The sequence below is a fragment of the Dermacentor albipictus genome, unplaced genomic scaffold (genome assembly GCF_038994185.2).
Source record: "Dermacentor albipictus isolate Rhodes 1998 colony unplaced genomic scaffold, USDA_Dalb.pri_finalv2 scaffold_12, whole genome shotgun sequence".
NCBI lineage: Eukaryota > Metazoa > Arthropoda > Arachnida > Ixodida > Ixodidae > Dermacentor > Dermacentor albipictus.
The window spans coordinates 14,857,091-14,868,204 of NW_027225566.1; the positions used below are offsets into that span (position 1 = coordinate 14,857,091).

The following is an 11,114-nucleotide window of genomic DNA, read 5'->3' on the forward strand; positions in this document are numbered from 1 at the left end:
AAATCTCAAATGCATGTAGCCGCTAAACTTTATGCAAGGCACGCCGAGGGACAAACGCATCCAACACGCGCTAAGAAACCTCCTCCTTAGTGCCTAGGCAGAGTCATATATTCAAGTAGCAAAAGCCCCCAAATTTTCTCTCTCGCACCCGCTTTTACTCGCGCCTGCGCAGAAACGTCGGGCGATCCCTCAAATGAACATTATGGTCAAGCCCACCACTGAAATTACGCTCTCTTCGCGTGAATGCGACGACCGAAGGGAAACCTGCTAGCGCGCTCAAATCTCGGAGGTCATGTCCTGTTGTGTGACTTCACCGCTCAGAACACTGTTTAAACGCAGCGTCAATGTTATAACTTGACGCCGTACATGCAAACGTTGTTAGAACGGAGTACTTTCTCGGCGCTCTCAGCTGAAACTCAGCCGCTATTTTGAAATATCATGTTCTAAAAGTTGTGCTTAATTTCGTTATTAATGTTTTCGCCTGGCAGCTCACACTTACCGCTGCCTAACGGCATCACAGTAGTCTGACTATGCGTGGGGTCTTGTTGGCTAAGTGAAATCGATTAACGACGTAGGCAGCCAATATTCATTGGAAAATGCTATCTTTATGAGGCACACGCTTGTTACGTGATAATCTGCCAGCCGTCCGCTTTTCATGTTACATTTGCGCTTCACTTTCTGCTAGTCAGGGCCAGAAATATTTTTATCAGTGCGTTCAATCACACATTGATCAAAAGAAATATTCAGCCAATTTCACTTTACTCTCGAGACCCCTGAACACTTGCGAGACAAAAGAAAAGCTGAAAAACGTACGTATGCTATAGCGGTCAGCATTATGCTCCAGAATTGAGACTTCTATGCCATCCTTGTTATTATACAACGAGCATTTTCGTTCCCCTCAAAACACGCATAACAAGAATGGAGCATATAGCATCAGTCAGTGGTGGTTCCTGACGCGTCGCCACACTTGTTGCTCGCGTTTTTTTCTTCGTTCCAACCGCACATAACATTATTGGTCTGCCGCTTATCAAAAACAAAGTGAAGCTTTATTTCTAATAATAAATAAAAACGAGACTTACGATCTCTAGCTGCCCTTCTCCTCCTGAAGTGATAAAGATGTTTCCGCAGAACTTGGTGTACCGGCAGCACAGTTCTACAGGCGCTACGTCGGAAGTAGAATGTTTTATTTTAGGTTTTCTCTCTTCAACTTGAACAAATTAAGAAAGGGTCATTGAGGAAGCGTGACATAATTTAAAAGGAATGATCATAAATGACAAGCGGAATTACTTTATTGTACAGCTTCCTAGTTTTATGAAAACGTTTCCACGGAGATTCTGGAGGGCAATGACTCATTCTTCTTCCCTTTCCGATATGACTATGATAGGCGGTAAGAATCATTTCAGTCGTCTATTCACAAAGAATGAAGGTTATTAGCCTTCTTTTTACATGGATTTGCCTTCTATTCCTTATATTTTTATTTCTGAGCATGGTATATCTCAACTAATGATAAAAATTGATGAGAAAAAAATCCCCTGGTCCAGGTGGTATACCAAATGCCTTGTGGTGTTCGAAATACTTGGAGTTTCGTTTAGCAAATCACTTCAGGATGGCATGCATCCGTATGACTGCAAAACAGCAATAATCAAACCCTTGCATAAATCCAGAAAGAAGAATTGCATATAAAACTATCGATCGATTTCTCTGACAACATGCAAAATTTTCGAACACATAGTCTATAAACATGTAATTGGTTTCCTTGATGAGCCTTGCGTATTGTCGTACACTCAACACAGCTTTCGGCAGGGCTCTTTCACAAGCATTCAATTACTAGAAACAATTCACTATTTTGCCAACACAGTAAACAATACAAAACAAACCAACGCTATATTCATGGATTTCAGTGAAGCATTCGGAAAAGCAGCTCACAGCTAATTTCTATCCAAATCAATTTTTATATTCACAAATAATAAGCTAATAATATGGATACAAGCATACCTAACGAACCATTCGCAATTCGTAAGGAAACACCAGGCTTCCTCCTTAACATTATCTGTTCTTGCGGCATTCAGGGATCCGTGCTGGGTCCTCTATTATTCTTGCTCGATATCAATCGCACTGGCAGTAATCTATCTGTCAAATAGAACTTTACGCGGATGACTGTATACTATATGGCGAAATTGATTCACCCGAAGATCAAATTAGGCTAAATACGACTTCGGAAAAATAGTTGGAAGGTGCCATCAATGGCAAATGTCTGTTAACTATGAAAACACCGTCTGTATGATAATAGCACTAAAGGAAAAGCTCTTTTTCTTCCACTATTTTGCTCGGAACACTTATATTTCTAAGTTTTTCTCAGTGTAAATATCTCGGCCATACACATATCTCACAATCTTTCCTTTTGAAAACATACTGACACTGTAATGGATAATTGTCTTCGCTTATTGTTCCCCCTCAGAAGGTGGTTAACACACTCGCCACCAGCTGTCCGCCTCCTGGTATATAATACAACAGTTCGTCCTACTTTATAATAAGCAATGATCATTTGGGACTGCTACAAAATATAAATATAAAAATTAGAAAAAATTGAAAAGAAGCCTTCCGATTTATCTACAATTCTTACGGTCGAATTTCTATGACAGAGATCGCTAAACATTGTGGCTTCTCTTCGATTACGGAACAAAAGCTTGTTTTCCCGAATAAAATTGTTTTTTCATTTAATGACTGGCAACCATTGTATTGATACCCCGCACATCTTAACAAACTTAACTGCTTATGCTAGACGTCATAAAGACTCCCTAGTAGTAAACCCGTAAACACGGCATAATAATTGCTCCAAATGCTCTTATTTTAGAAGAACAATAGTTGATTGGAGTAAACTTCCCGATGAAGTCGTTACACCAAATTCTTCATCCCGTTTTCAGGCGCACCTGCATTCTTGGCTCAATCGCACGTAGTTTATTTGCTGCTTTTTTCCAGGCAGTCTGTTCTTTTTTATTGTTTAATTCAAGCATCGGTATGATTGCTTGAACTGTATGTTTGTATGAATGTACTTGTACGTTCCCACCCTGTTGAGATATTCTAAAAGATTGCAGAATCTCTAAATTAAATTATATGAATAAATAATTAAATAGAATCCGAGCAGGCAGAAAGAAGTTGAAACCTTATCGACTCTCGTCCGCAGACAGAAGTTACGCTTTGTATCAACGAAAGAACAATGTATAGAAAGGCAAAGTCGTCTATAAGAAGTCTGTAGACTTGTATAGACAACCTAAACGCATTTCTTAAGGGATGGTAGCAATGGGAGTAATGGTTTTTTTACAGCACGCTGGTGCCCATAGTAGTGCTACACGAACATTGAAATCAGTTGGTAGGCTGGTTCTTTTATCCGAAAGGCTGGGGACGTCTCTCAACACGTCGAAAGCTGCCGTCTGCGTAGCAGCTTGCGAAACAGTAATCTTTACCGGGAAACGTATGCGGGGAGCGCTACGTACTTCGTATTGTTGTCATTAGAGCCTCATAATTAATTAAGTGGTTGGGATGATTGTTCTGTACTTGTTCTTTCTTGAAACGTGCGCTGTTCGGTATGTTATGTGCTTGATTCCAAAGAATGCATGCACGGTTCGTTTCACTTAGCTGACTAATTAAAGATTTATTTATTTATTTATTTATGATACTTTCAGGGCCCGAAGGCATTACAGAAAGGAGTGGGTGAACATAACAAAACATTTGTGCAATATACAAAGACAGGTTCAATGTGGCGTTTCATGAATGCTGGTTTTGAAGGTGTCGGTATCCAGGATGGCTGCAACGGTGGCGGGAAGGTGGTTCCAATCTTTGCTTGTGCTAGGGATGAATGCACTACTGCAAAGTTTAGTACGTGAAGACGGCACACCAACTTTGAAACTATGGTCAGAGCGAGATGATATGTATGACGGTTGGGTGATGAGCTGTTCTTTCAACAAAGGGTTGTGGTGGTATATTTTATGGAATAGCGAAAGGCGGAAGCATCTACGACGGAAAGAAAGTTCTGGCAAGTTAAGTGTTATCTTCATTGAGGTAACGCTAGCATGTCGGGAGTAGTTTGATAAGATGAAACGTGCTGCACGATTTTGAATGGCTTCTATGCTGTTTATGAGTGTAATGTTAGCTGGGTCCCAAATGGCGCATGCGTATTCTAGTTTGGAGCGAACTAATGTTTTGTACAGAGTTAGTTTCAGTGACGATGGTGCGGATGAGAAGTTTCGGCGCAAATAGCCCAACATGCGATTGGCATTGCTACATATAATGTCGACATGCATGTGCCAGGAAAGGTTGCTGGTGATGTTTAGTCCAAGGTATTTGTACGACGAGACAACTGAGAGAGGGCTATTATTCAAGAAATATGTATGCAGATTAGTAGTATTAGTACGCTGTGATACCCGCATGCATTTACATTTGCTTAGGTTAAGCTTCATAGACCACTTGTTACACCATAACAGAACGTTATTAATGTCGTCTTGCAGTTTACGATAATCATTGAGGTTAGTAATTTTATTATATATAACGCAGTCATCAGCAAAAAGTCTAATAGTTGAAAATTTCACACAGGAAGCAAGATCATTAATATAGATTAGAAAAAGTAGAGGACCGAGAACCGACCCTTGCGGCACGCCTGACGTTACCGCGAGGGGCGCAGACGACGAATTGTTAGCGATTACGTATTGTGTTCTATCAGCAAGAAAGTTTTTAATCCAGTCCAGTACTAGCGGGTCAATGTTAAGAAGGCTAAGTTTATAGATTAGTAGGTTATGGGATACGGTATCGAAGGCTTTAGCAAAATCGATAAAGATGCAATCGGTGTCAAATCCTAAGTCGATGTTAGAAAAGAGGTCGTTAGTAAAGCAAGCTAGTTGCGTTTCGCAGGAGAAGGATTTCCTAAAGCCATGCTGACTGTTGTTAAAAAAAGAGTTCGTCTCAAGAAAATCAACTATGTGGGAATATATTATGTGCTCCAGAATCTTACAGGGAATGCTGGTTAGTGATATGGGACGGTAGTTTTCGGGACAATGTGTGTTACCTGATTTGTGAACAGGAACCACCTTCCCCACCTTCCAGTCGCTTGGTAGTGATGAGCAGTGTAATGATTGTTGGAATATCCTAGAAAGAATAATTGATGAATACAGTTCAGTACACTTTAGTATTTTTGAATTAATTTCATCTGAACCCGCCGAAGAAGATATCTTCAAATTACCGATTAGTTTTCTAATGCCCACCCAGTCTATAAGAATTGAATCCATTGGGGTATCATAAACTGTCGTAGAAGGTGGCAAAAGCATAGGTGCAGCGTCATGAAAAAAGGAAGCAAAGATATTGTTAAAAATTGTGCAACACTGATCACTTTGAACAGGGGTATTAGACTGGGACAATTGTATTGCGGCTGGTGTATTACCACGAACAACATTCCAGAATTTACGTGGGTTGACATGTAAGTATGATGGTAATGTAATGCTGAAAAAGGTTTGCTTAGCTTGGGAAATGGCGCTACAATATTCATTGTTGATGCGGTGATATTCGGACCAACGAATCGGGTTGTTAGAGTTTTTTGCGGAACGAAATAACCGTTTTTTCTTGTTCCGAAGACGGCGCAAGGCGGCCGTAAACCAAGGTGACTGGGGATTACAGTGTACTTTTCGTTGCGGAACATATTTTCGAATTAGGAATAACAGTTTGCATTTATAAAGGGACCAGCTTTCTTCAAGTGTTCGTTGGTCGAAATCGGGCATCACTGCATCCATAAAATGCTCCATTTCTTGCGTAATTGCGGGAATATCAGCTTTGGAATAATCGCGAATTGTCTTGACCTTCTTTGTGTAAGAAATGCGTGTTTTTAAATCAAACTGCAGCAATGAATGATCACTTATCCCAGGAAGATAAGTTAAGGAGGAAACTAGGTCGGGGGTAGTAGACAGCACTAGGTCAAGTGTGTTAGAAGATGTTGGAGTGACTCGGGTTGGTTTGTGGACCAGCTGTGTTAAGTTGAAGTCAAAGCACAAATTTAAGAATGCAATGGACTCGGTTGAAGTACGTTTAAAATTAACACAGTCAGTCTCCCATATTATATCTGGAAAATTAAAGTCCCCCAAAATGAATAACGGAGAGTTGGGAAACCGAACAATCAGTTTGTTAAGGACATCATGGAAATCTGCAGAAAATGTAGAGGACGAAGTTGGTGGTCTATAACATGCACAGAATATAAAGGGACGGTCTGAAATGCTCACGCGCACACAGACTAATTCTAGGGGTGATGTAATGTCAATAACAGATGAATTTAGGTTGTCTTTGATGGCAATCAAAACGCCCCCTCCTGACCGGATATCGCGGTCACACCTATAGATGTTATAAGCACTTTCGCAGTCGAATATTTCACTGTTCTTTATTTTCGCGGAAAGCCAAGTTTCAGTAAGGACAATGACGTCAGCGGAGCAAGAATCGATAGTTGAAGATAAAGCTGTTCGCTTATTGGAAACGCTACGCACATTAGTGAAAAGAACAGACACGCTATTTTGACAAGGTCGACTCGAAGATAGCTATGCAGACTGAGAGGAAGGATTTATAGGACCTGTGGCATCGTTATTTACTTCAGTGGCGAAATCGGAAGAATGGAGTTCGCAGATAGTATCGGTGACAGAAGAATACACATAGGTTTTCTTGTTCATGACTAATTTATTTGTCCGCAAAGAAAACGATTGCCCGCTAGCTTTTCCGAATTCAATTAGTTTCTTTCGAGATTGGCGTGTAGCCCTGCAGAAATCTTCTCCCACCGATATTTTTGTGGCCTTTAGTAGGCCTTTCAGTGACAGGATCTTTTCTCTTGTTTTGAATGATGAAAACTTGATAATTATGGGGCGAGTCTTGCCGACCACAAAAGAGCCAAGACGATGTGCCCTAGCAATCGCTTCATCAGATATTTCTAATTTTAGATGGTTTTTAATAAGATCGCGCACGAGGATTTCAGTTTGTGCCCATGTTTCCGAAGCGTTATCAACAACCCCATAGAACAAAAGGTTGTCCCTCCGGGATCGATCCTCTAAGTCGTCAAGCCTTGATTTTAATTCAGAGTTTTCGGTACTAATGGCAGTAGTAACTATTTTGGATATGTCCGTGGGAGGCGTGGAAGATTGAAGTGTTTCCACAACTGTTTCAAGGGTTAGCAATCTGGTTGACAGGTCCGACACTTTGTGAGTGAGGGCTTCTTGGGTTGCTTTAAGTTCCGAAAAGGAACGCATCACGTCTTCATGACGGGACTCAGCTAAAGCGGATAAAGCAGCAATGGCAGCAAGGACTGGGCTAGTTACATCATCAGGCCCAGGATTCATCTCTACATCCCCGCAGAGAACGAGCAGTTTAGAAACGTGCACACAATCACAAAAAGTGGTATATAACACACTCGGGCACGGCAGGAGCAGCAAAAAGACGTTATTTGAACGCTTGCAATGCAGTGACGGACTGCCACTAACCTGCACATAGAAGAAGGAGACATTGAGCGGCGAGCGCATTTTGGCTGCTCCTCCGTGCCCACTGAAGGCGGCTAGGCCGTGCCAGTCCTTTAAGTAGTGGCACCGTTGTGACGTTGCGTGTGACGTGTTGAAGAGGGAGGCGTGGCAGGTCTCATGGCGATGACGACAGCAGAACCCACACTGCTCGGCTGATGTCGAAGATGGAAGCACTCGTGCTGACGATATCTGGTAATCAGCAGCTTGTGGTACCGAGCCTAGCAATCCGCCAAAGAAGAAAATCTGCACATAGAAGAAGGAGACATTGAGCGGCGAGCGCATTTTGGCTGCTCCTCCGTGCCCACTGAAGGCGGCTAGGCCGTGCCAGTCCTTTAAGTAGTGGCACCGTTGTGACGTTGCGTGTGACGTGTTGAAGAGGGAGGCGTGGCAGGTCTCATGGCGATGACGACAGCAGAACCCACACTGCTCGGCTGATGTCGAAGATGGAAGCACTCGTGCTGACGATATCTGGTAATCAGCAGCTTGTGGTACCGAGCCTAGCAATCCGCCAAAGAAGAAAATCTGCACATAGAAGAAGGAGACATTGAGCGGCGAGCGCATTTTGGCTGCTCCTCCGTGCCCACTCAATTCTGCCCTAAGGGGGCACGAAGCACTGCTCCTGGCACTGCACCACCGCCGGGATCGGCCAACATTTTTAGTGACGGACGCGGACACGCAAAATGCAGACCAACCAGAGGCTAACGACTTAGATGTAATTTTGTACGACGATTACGATATTCTCTAGTGCGAACTTTCAGCGCAACTGCATACGTGTTTTCGATTCGCGATAAACTGAGGCAAGGAATTTGAGACCGAAAGCACCTCAACAACTGACAGTGGGCCAGCGCGTCAGCGCCTTCGCAGACCGAGGGGCAGCATGGAAACGATGGCAAGACGAGCCGCATCGGAACCAGCTGCGGAAGAAGACGACGACGACGAAGGAGGCAGCAGCGGCACGAGCGCGTTCACGCGGTCGCGCCGAGGGGCGGCGTGCGCTCGGAGCAAAATTGGCCAACTAATACCTGCGCTCCTAGCGTGAGAGAAGAGAAGAAGCGTGAGAGAAGAAGAAGTACAAAGAAGTGGGAGCATTCCGCTGACACAGGATACTCTTGATTTAATGCCACGGTTAGATGGTGATACTCGAGTCCTTTTGGAGAAACCCATTAGCGTAGACGAAATAAAACAGGCGATAACTGAACTACCGCTGGGGAAGACACCTGGGCCAGACGGCCTCGGTGCCGCATTCTACAAAGCTTATGCCGATGAACTAGCGCCCATTTTACACGCAGTCATCACGGAGGCGTACGAAACGAGAGAAATGCCGCTCTCTTTCCGTGCTGCTCACGTGGTGCTGATTCCTAAAACCGACGACCATGCTACGCTGCTATCTGTGGGCGCGTACCGTCCGATAACGCTCACGAACACCGACTACAAAGTTTATACGAAAGTGCTAGCAAAACGACTGCAGAGTGTCATCACATTTCTAGTCGGACCACACCAGACATGTGGCATAAAAGGTCGCTCTATCTCTACAAATGTGCATGTAGCCCGTAGTATTCTTGAGTGCTGTGACATTTTTGGCGGACGGGTCGCTATGTTGCAGCTGGACTTAGCAAAGGCATTTGACCGTGTGTCGCATGAAGCTCTTTTTTGTATCCTTGAACACGTTAACATAGGCACAGTTATACTCGATGGTCTAAAAATGATATACAATGACTGCATAGTAAACATCGTGCTGAATAAGACACTAACTGAGAACATTAAACTCAGATCATCAGTGAGGCAAGGTTGTCCATTGTCACCGCTGCTCTTTGCAATTTATTTAGAGCCTTTCTGTTTATCTCTAATAAGTAACGAAAAAATCAATGGTTATAAGCTTGAATCGTCCCATGTTAAAGTGCTTGCATATGCTGACGACGTCGCAATCTTTTGTACAGATCGCCAAAGTGTACTAGAGGCGATAAGCGGTGCTAAAAGATATTGCAGGCAAACCGGATGCGAGATCAATTGGAACAAGAGCATCGGATTTTGGCATGGAAGTTGGGACAACACACCGTCTGTCTTTGCGGAGTTACAATGGACCGTGTCTCCTCCGAAATATTTGGGGGTGCCGCTTGAGCACTACGAGAGTGCCGCGCAGTACTGGGAGGATGAGACGTCACGCGTAAAAGAGAAAACCGGAGGATGGCAGGGTCGTGATTTGTCAATGTTTGCAAGGGCAACTGTTTGTAATTTGTTTTTAATTGCCAAAGTGTGGTATGTCCTCCAATTTTTGTCGATGACCCGTGTGAATGTACAGAAAATACACAGAGTCTTTGCTGTTTTTATCTGGGGTTCCACTTGGGAAAGGGTCAGCCGTACCAACTTGTTTCGTCCTGTTCGACATGGTGGTCTTGGATTGTCGCACTTGTTCTTACGACAGATTGTTTCTCGTTTTGTCTTCTTACGAGATCAAAGTGATTCATTCTTGCGTACGATGATCCAGATCCGTTTGAAAAGCGTTTTGCCTGAATTTATTGTGTCTAGTGCACAGCCTGTACACTACCGGCTTAAAGGCTACTTGCGAGAGGTAGTCGACTCCCTTCGAATATTAAAAGCTCGGTTTTCCCTTCAGTACCTGAGCACAGTAACAAGAAAGAAACTTTACAAGGATTTAGTTGACGTTATGATGCCAGTGCCATTGTACCGAATGAAATACTATGGAGGCCCAGGACAAGATGTTTTAAAAAGAGTTAAAAAGATGCCAGTGAGAGCAAGCGTAAAGTCGTTCTTCTTTAAATTGCATACATCTACCCTTCCGGTCAAAACATGGATAGCCGACAAAGGAATATCTGTACCATGGACGACCAACTGTGCGCTATGTAACAAGCCGGAGACCATTGAGCACGCTTTCATTGAGTGCTGGGATGCAATTTTTTATTGGGATGTCTTGCAAAGAACTCTTAAAAAGGAACTGCCGATAACAGCACAGGGTATACGTTTCCTGCCGGTAGACAGCCATCAGGGCTTTCCGTATGACATGATAATGCTCCTGGGCCTCCATAGTCTTTGGAAGACACGGATGGCGGTAACGCACGCCGATGTGAATGCGCGCCCAGCGCGAGAAAATTTTGTTGAAAGCATTATTTTCATACGTGAGATATATCGTGTACAGGCAGATCCGCCTGACTGGTTGGGTAATCTTGATGAATTAGTGAATTTCAAGAAATTTTAGCTTGTCACGTTGGTCCAAGTAGTCCAACGTGTTTTTATGTATGCCATTTGGTGAATAAAGAAAAAAAAAAAAGCCGCCGTAGCCCAATGGACAAGGCATCGGTATTCTAAACCGAAGATTGCGGGTTCAAGTCCCGCCGGCGTTGCACTTATTTTGCGTTCGTGCTTCTCGTTTTTTTCTTTACATCTTCATCTGTGCCACCTAAAATTGTCAGTGAAGGAAAGCACAAATAAGAGCATACGTCGTCTCTTACTTTTGCTACTGCCGAGATGTTGATGAAGCCTTGTACATGCCTTCTTCGGTTCTTACATGTTGTTTCTACAGTAAGCCTCAGATATTAAAGCTTATTTTTGTACACGATTTTT

The 11,114-nt window shown here is 43.3% G+C and overlaps 1 non-coding gene across 1 annotated transcript; it reads left to right on the forward strand.

The window, feature by feature from the left end:
• The first annotated feature begins 10,821 nt into the window (after positions 1-10,821).
• Positions 10,822-10,896, forward strand: TRNAR-UCU (transfer RNA arginine (anticodon UCU)). Its single transcript has one exon. It is a non-coding gene; the product is annotated as a tRNA-Arg (tRNA).
• The last annotated feature ends 218 nt before the right edge of the window (positions 10,897-11,114 follow it).